The sequence below is a fragment of the Pantherophis guttatus genome, chromosome 8 (assembly GCF_059756535.1).
Source record: "Pantherophis guttatus breed Tessera chromosome 8, ASM5975653v1, whole genome shotgun sequence".
NCBI classification, from domain to species: domain Eukaryota; kingdom Metazoa; phylum Chordata; class Lepidosauria; order Squamata; family Colubridae; genus Pantherophis; species Pantherophis guttatus.
Window position 1 is genome coordinate 21,846,863 of NC_142070.1, and position 8,654 is coordinate 21,855,516.

The window sequence follows — 8,654 nt, forward strand, 5'->3', positions numbered from 1 at the left end:
ATTGCTCTCAATTTTTTATTGCAATTTTATATTGTCTAGATCAACATATCCCTGAAAATTTACAATACAAAATTTATATTTAAATCAATATATGTAGAATACAGATGGTTGCCCGATCAGCCAAATGATACCAGTAAAATGCCAACTTACTTGTTCAAATAATAAAAGTCTGCCCTATGTAGAACTGCGGGGAAAAATTGCCAGCAGAGCTTCTGTGAACATGTTCCAAAGAATGGGCACAAAACAGGGAAAGAGTGTCTTTAGGCCCATGCCTCTTGAATTCTCAACATCCCTTCCCTTCCCTTCCCTTCCCTTCCCTTCCCTTCCCTTCCCTTCCTGAACACACAGGCTGGAAAGATTCTGGACAAGGTATCCTAGAGTCAAGGCATTTAATGCTGTGTAAGTCAAAACCAGCAGTTAGAAATGGACTTAGAAGCCAATTGGCAACTAAAGCATCAACCAAAGAATAGGCCCTATGTTTGATGATCAGCTCTTACTTGCTATAATCTTGGTTACTACATTCTGTAGCAACTGTAGTTTCTGAATCATTTCCAAGGCTGCCCCCAGAGACTCTGTTACAGTAATCTAATCATATAGTAATATGGTAATGAGTTACTGTTGCCTGGGTATCCTGGTCTAGGTAGGACTGAAAGTGGTATATTAGCCTCAGCTGGATGAAAGCTCTTTTTGCTTCAGTTTTCAACTGCAGAAGGAAGACTCCCAAATTGCCCGTTTGCTCCTTCAGCAAGAGAGCAGCCCCATCTACAATCCACACCAAGAACAAGTTATTTCTAGAAAAATATATTTGCTGGACTTTAGTTTGCACTTGTTTCTACCCATCATGATTCAGCCTCCAGATACCAATGAAATGCCAACAGCACTTCTGATTTGGCCTGATATCAGCAAAATGATAGCTCACCTCAGACTGATGGGTGACCTCTCCCAAGTGGATTTACACAAATTTAAATAGGAAGATTGATGAGCTGTAGTGTATCTAGTAGTCTCATAACTACATCTACAACATATAGAATAGAACAGAATTTTTTATTTTATTTATTATTTATTTAGTGTGATTGGACACACAAGGAATTTGTCTTGGTGCATACACTCTGTACATAAAAGATATGTTCATCAAGAATCATAAGGTACAACACTTAATGATAGTCATAGGATAAAATAAGCAATCAGGAAACAATATCAATATAAATCGTAAGGATACAAGCAACAGAGTTACAGTCATAAGTGGAAGGAGATGGGTGATGGGAACAATGAGAAGATTAATAGTAGTGCAGACTTAGTAAACAGTTTGACAGTGTTGAGGGAATTATTTGTTTAGCAGAGTGATGGCGTTCGGGAAAAAACTGTTCTTGTGTCTAGTTGTTCTGGTCTGCAGTGCTCTATAGCGTCGTTTTGAGGCTAGGAGTTGAAACAGTTTATGTCCAGGATGTGAGGGGTCTGTAAATATTTTTACAGCCCTCTTTTTGACTTGTGCAGTATACAGGTCCTCAATGGAAGGCAGGTTGGTAGCAATTGTTTTTCTGCAGTTCTAATTGTCCTCTGAAGTCTGTGTCTGTCTTGTTGGGTTCCAGACAGTTATAGAGGTGCAGATGACAGACTCAATAATTTTTCTGTAGAACTGTATCAGCAGCTCCTTGGGCAGTTTGAGCTTTCTGAGTTGAAAGAACATTCTTTGTTGTGCTTTTTTGATGACTTTGATGTTAGCTGTCCCTTTTAGATCTTGCGATATGGTAGAACCTAGAAATTTGAAGTTCTCTACTGTTGATACTGTGTTGTCTAGTATTGTAAGAGGTGGAAGTATGGAAGGGTTTCTCCTAAAGTCTATCACCATTTCTACGGTTTTGAGTGTGTTCAGTTCCAGATTGTTCCGGTCGCACCACGAGGCTAGTTGTTCAACCTCCCGTCTATATGTGGATTATATATACATAAACACACACTCTGAAACCAGGGCCACTACCAAATGGTGCCTACAACTCCCAACCATGTAGGCAGTTCAGTAAGATCCATGTTCAACAATATAAAAAGCTAATGAGATTTTCTAATAGATAAAACTATCACAGTTTCCATCTCAGGCTCAGCTATGAATCTAAAAGAATACTAGATACAAGTAATTCATTTTATTTATCTTCTGAAACTGAACCACCTTGATCTTTTGTACAATTTCCTCCCCAAGGTGAAAGCTATAATAGGCAATGGTTGTCTAAGTTGAATCAAGAGATAGTTTCTTTCAAGGCTGGTGGCATCATGCCCTCTTTTAACTTATCATGGAGAAAGTTTCCTTATTACGACACCAACTGTTATTAGAATCCTTACCATCTTTCTATTGGATCAAATGAATTTCCTGTAGGATGTTATTTTGCTTTTAATTTGATCAGTAATTGAGGTTATTTGGCCAGATTACAGAGTTCTAGACTTTCTAAAAACAAAGAAAATAGTAAAATAAGTTCCAAGTAAAACTAAAAAACCTATTTTAACAATATGGTAGCTTGATAACTGATGAAAATAAATTGGGTTTAGGCCCTTACTGAAGTTATTTTAACAAAATATAGATATTGATTTATCTTAAATGCTATTGTAGATTTCTTGACTACAGTGGCAGGTTACATAAGGTGACCTAAAACCCTTCCAGGTTTTTTTTTTTAATTGACAACCCTAAATATTACTTCCTGTTTCAGATATATTTATTGTAACATTTTACATAATTTTTGTTATGATTATATATGTGAACTCCAAATATGGAGGCAGACCTATATTTTGCTTGGTTGTTGTCTAAAATGGGTAGGCAAAAATGCAAGCCTTAGTTTAAATCTAGATTTCTACCAACAGCAGTCTCCTTCCCATGGCAGCCTGTGGATGGATAGATAGATGAAAGTAGGCATGCTCCATTCATTCTAGGTTATAGTTCTGTCTTCTGCCCTTTAAATACAATACTCAGTATGCCATACCCAATAGCCCATCGCTACAGGTGAGGAAATTTGGCCATCCCTACATATCAATTTTTCATTCCTGGGATTGAACCCGTGGAAGGAAAATATATAATATACAGTACTTCCTCATCACTCCATAACCATCATGATGCCTATATTTTGGCGATCCAAGGATACATCAAATTACTGTAAATTATATTCAAAATACTTTTATATCAATTCTAATTATTTTAAAATCTGATTTCATGATTGTAGCTATTTTTTTTTCTTTAACTGCTATTAAGAAAAAGAAAAAGACTCACTGGAGAAGACCCTAATGCTGGGAACGATTGAGGGCAAAAGAAGAATGGGATGACAGAGAATGAGGTGGAGGGATGGAGTCACTGAAGCAGTAGGCGTGAGCTTAAATAGACAGAGGCTGAAAGGGCCCATTTCCCCACTCCTGGTGGGACAGGAAGTGACGTTTTTTCCTGTCCCCAGCCTCCAAAGACTCCTAGAGAGGCTCCTACAGACTCCTAGAGAGGCTCTTACAGACTCCTAGAGAGGCTCCTACAGACTCCTAGAGAGGTTCTGGAGGCTGGGGACAGCAAAAAATGTCACTTCCTGTCCCACCGGGAGTTGGGAAATGGGCCCTTTCAGCCTCCGTAGGGCCTCCAAGGGAGTGGGAAAGGCTGTTTTCGCCTTTCCCAGATACACAGAGAGGATCTGGAACCAGGTAAGAAAGAAAAACAGGCCTACCAGGCCATCCTGTGCCAGGAGCGGTGGGGGGGAGGGGGTTTTCCCCGCCCCCCCTCTCCTGGCACGCAATGGCAAAAAGGTTAGCCATCACTGCTCTAGAGGATGGTAGAGGACAGGAAGGCCTGGAGGAACTTTGTCCATGGGGTCGCGATGGGTCGGACATGACTTCGCAACTAAAAACAAAGAAAAAATTAACTCTTGAAATAAATAAAACATTTACACCTTTAAGTTTTTCTACAATGAAATCAATGGTACATAAGCAATTCAATTGTGAAGATTCAAGATTCAAGTTATGCATGATTTGCAATAAATGTCTTCTGAAAAAAAGTTTATCATGAGGCAGGCAAGGTGAATACCACTAATTCCTGAAATACATATAGATGTAGAAGTTAGGCAGCCATTACTCATCTTTCAGCTGACTCCACCCATCCTCCTTAAGGTGATACATCCTACAGAGTTATACAGTTTAGTTTCTTGAGTTTCCACCTACTTAACTGCGTCATCTGTCTTGAATAATTTTGAAATTATTTTAATTTTTAAAAATTCTCTACTTTCATCCTTATTTAGAAGACTGCCTCTAGGCTCTTCATGGGTCACATAGCATTCTTAAAAGTTAAAATTATTGGATGGCAGCAATTCATTCTGTGTTTGAAATTATATGTATATTCAGAAGAAATAAAGAAAGGTAAACCTGGGGGATAGAGAACATTCCAGGGATGGGAGAAAGGAACCTCACCACTTTGCTTCCTCGCAAATGTACTCTGACTGGTCATGTAACCTATGGCAACTAGTTTATCAGAGTGCTCCTACTATGTTCACCAACCCAACGTAGAATGTATTCCTGCCTTAGAGGTTTCAGGCAAACCCCAGACCTGAATAATTGTTTAAGCTAATGAAAAGATTGGCATATAAATTAGTCCAGCACTCATTTTGCAGCCCCAGTGCATTTGAAAACAAAACCATACATTTTCATAAATGAGTCACATTTTATGAGTTGGGCAAATGAATGAATGAATGAATGAATGAACAAACAAGATTTTCCTGTTTTCTTTAAAAAGTTAGGGGCACAATAGATATCTAATAAAGAAATTTAAAGCACCCATTTTGCTATTTTAAATCCCACTCAAAGCCCAATCTTCTTCCCACAAAACACCAGCAATTTTACCTTATGGATTCAGTCTAATACTATTATCCATCTCTTGATCAAATTTTCTAAGAAGCATTTTCGAGCCGTGTGGCCCAAATTGGGCATACATTATGTGTTTTTTTATATGAGCTTTTGGTGTGTACAATGAATAGTGTAGCACATCCTCCAGTCCCTGCATCAACCTTTCCCTATAAATGATGTCATGTGTCTTGTTTAATTCTACATTATAACAGAATTGTGGAAGAGTAATATTCAAAAGAATGTTCATAATCATTTAGCAGTATAGCAGGTATACACATGTCAAGAATGGCAATTCTAATGTCCAAGAACATGCCTGCCTCCCATTAAATTTGGCCTGACTAATACACATCAGCAATCACTGCCTGATACTCAAGGGAGTGATGTGGATAGTAACTCATTCTCCAAACCTGGACAATGCCACCCACTGAATCATTTACATGAGGGACAGAGAGACTCTGAAGCAGCCACTTCTTTTCTTGTGACTGAGATGCCATTTTGCAGGAATGTGGTCCTTGGGCATAGCTACTTGACTATGACGTACCTAAAATAAGAAGGATTTATGTAACAAAACATATCTGCAAGGCAATGCTCTGAGAGACATCCTGGAAAGGTAATAAAATATTTGGTAGAGTAAAACAACAAATTATGGCTTGGAAACTATTTTTAAAATATATTCTTGATTTCTTTTTTCTTAGTAGAATAACCTTTAATTCAAAGCTGTGATGATTTGCATGATTTTGAAAAATTGATAATTTTTGAACAGGCCACTATTTCTATTTTATTTAATCTAGTAGGTGCTGTTTCCCTTTTATACTTAAACTCTGAGAAAAACTGGAAGTGGCAATGTAATTGGTGGGCAAAGATGGAGGTTTTCAGTGGACTCTGTATTATCTATCATTTGTTCAACTTTCACCCCACCTTTCTTCCAAAAACTCAAGGTGGGATGCAAAAATTCTTTCTCACTCATTTTCAAGGAACGGTCATCCTTGTGAGGTTGATCAGGATGTGGATTGAAAAGCCCACTGTGAGTTTCCTGTGAAACTGGGTGTTCTAGTTCTATCTAGCCTAACACATTAGATTATCACACTAAAGGAAATAAATGTTGGTGTCTCTGTCATTGTATCTATCTATCTATACCTATATGTCTATGTCTGTCTGTCTGTCTGTCTGTCTGTCTGTCTATCATTCCTACATATTTCTACTTAATTTTATTTCACCTGACAGAACAGCAGTTGTCATATGGTATTTGGACCACAGAAGTGGTCTGCAATTATGGGGTCTGTCTCCTCATATATCACTAAAAGGAAAAAAGTCTCCTTGCTAATTCTCTACTATTGCATAAAATCATAAAAGGCTACAGTCCTTTAATAGGTTTTCACCAACAGACTAAGCATCAGAGGGACAACTTCATAGATGCTATCACTTCAAGAATACAGTTTAAAAGATTTTTTGCCAAATTGTATCATTGAAATTCAGTATTCAGTGTGGCCTGTATTTCTACTGATATATTTAATTGCTAAATTACATTTTTTGGTGATTTAAATAACTGGAATTCAATTTCTGAAACCATACAGGAAGATATTGCAATTGACTGAGATATTCATATGCCAGGTAGTAATATTATGGCCATGTAAGTGAAATAAAATCAGATAAATAAGTTCAGGGCACAGGTGCAAAAATTGGGCGCAGATTTTAGGGAAAATAATGGAGGTAGCAACTTTATGCGTTCATTTTCTCCACTTATTTTCAAAATACATTCCTAATTCAATGGGCTATATTGTCGCAGTACATAATTAAATTTAAAAACATTTAAAATACTATATTTATAGTTTTACACACACACACACACATAAATTACATATTATTTCACTGCATATGAGAGTTACTAAGATATTTATAATCACACCACCTGCTGGTAGTAATATAATACTGTGTTTGTTTTACTGTAGAAAGAAATGGACACTTGCCTGCCTGCCTGTTTTTGTACATTTAGCTTTCAAATCTGGTGTAAACCATCAATGACAATTGGTTCAAGTTCAAATGATACACATGACCTCACATAACCTTTGATTAAAGTGCTGCATGAATAAGATGGCACATTCTGTGGCCTTATTGAATAGAACAGGAATTTTGGATGATGCACAGGCTACACTACATTCTACAATATAATTAGTTTTTTTTTCCTGCATTGATTTCATATGCTTTGAAAACCTAACCCTCTAGGAAAATTAATTAGGAATGTAATAATGCTCCTTAGCTAAGTCTTATCGTATTTCCTGATTTTAGAACTTCTGTCTCTTCAACAAATCCTTTCATTTTATATAAGCCCAAGTTTAGTGAATGGAAAAGTGGTGTGGTGGGGCAAACTTTCTGCTCAGGATGTTCTGTGTGTCCCTGTGCTGAGAGAGAAGTTGAGATCAAGGGGAACTTGCCAAGAATGAGTAGCTCCAGGAATTTATTTCAAGCATTTTCATTGGGGTGTAAAATCAAGAGCAGAGAAGGAGAAAGAGAAAGAGAAAATAAAAATATGGAAGATCATTGACTGGGATGAAGACTTTGCTAGGTTCTAAATTACAATGTCCAGACTATTAGCCTTTTACAACAAACTCTAGAACAAGCCATGGGCTGACATAAGATATACATGGCTGGTTTTAACAATTCTCCCTCAGTGTGTTTTAATTTAATGGCCATTTTTTTTTTGAGGAAAAGCAAACAATATTTCAGAATTCAAAGACAACTATCAGAATTATTAATAAAACAGAACTGCATAGGCAGGTATTATGCATAATACATCATAATGTAATTGTTTCATTGTAGTTTACTGTGCTCTAAGGTTTAAAAAATGTGAGAATTCAGCCAAAGACTTTATTAATTTGATTTGCCTCATCCTTTACTTATGGTAAGTTGAATAAATCAGAGTTTGCACAACATACTAAATCATAAACCATATTTACTACAACCAACCAACCAATCAGAATAGAGCTGGAAGAAACCTTGGAAGTCTTCTACTCCAGGTCCCTGCCCAAGCAAGAGACTCTATACTATTTCAGACAAGCGGCTGTCCAGTCTTTTCTTAAAAACCTCTAGTGAGGAAGTAACCATGATTTCTGAAGACAAGCTGTTCCACTGGTTAATTGTCTTCACCATTAGGAAGCTTGTCCTTAATTCCAGGTTGCTTCTCTCCTAGATTAGTTTCCATCCAATGTTTCTTGTCCTATCCTCTGGTTTGGAAAATAAATTGCCTACCTTCCTCTTTGCTGCAGCCTCTCAAGTACTGGAATACTGTTATCATGTCACTCCTTTTCTTTAGACTAGCCAAATCCAAATTCAAAAACTGTTTTAGTCTCCAGGCCTTTAATCATATTGTTGTTTTTTTTTGTAACGTGGTGACCAAAACTGGATGCAGTATTCCAAGTGTGGCCTTACTAAGGCTTTATAAAGTGGTACTAATACTTCACGTGATTCATTAATACTTCATGTTATACAAAAGTAATAAGGTTCATATAATAAAAACGTAATCCATTTGTCTTCCCAAATTTTGTGAATCCATAAAGTTGTATACAAAGTTCATTTTGAGATACTGAGTGAAGATTAAACATTGTTATCATGGGTGTTCATAGGAGACCAAGGAAGCAAATGACATGATTGCAACTGCAATTGGAATTAGTGTTTGTAATTACACTACAGTGTCATTTGCTTGATGTCACTAATAGTATTTTACATTCTTAGGATTCTTAGAATTAGTATCACTTTTGAGAATTCAGATTTGAGTTAAATTCCTTATTAGACAAAGGGGAAGAGGC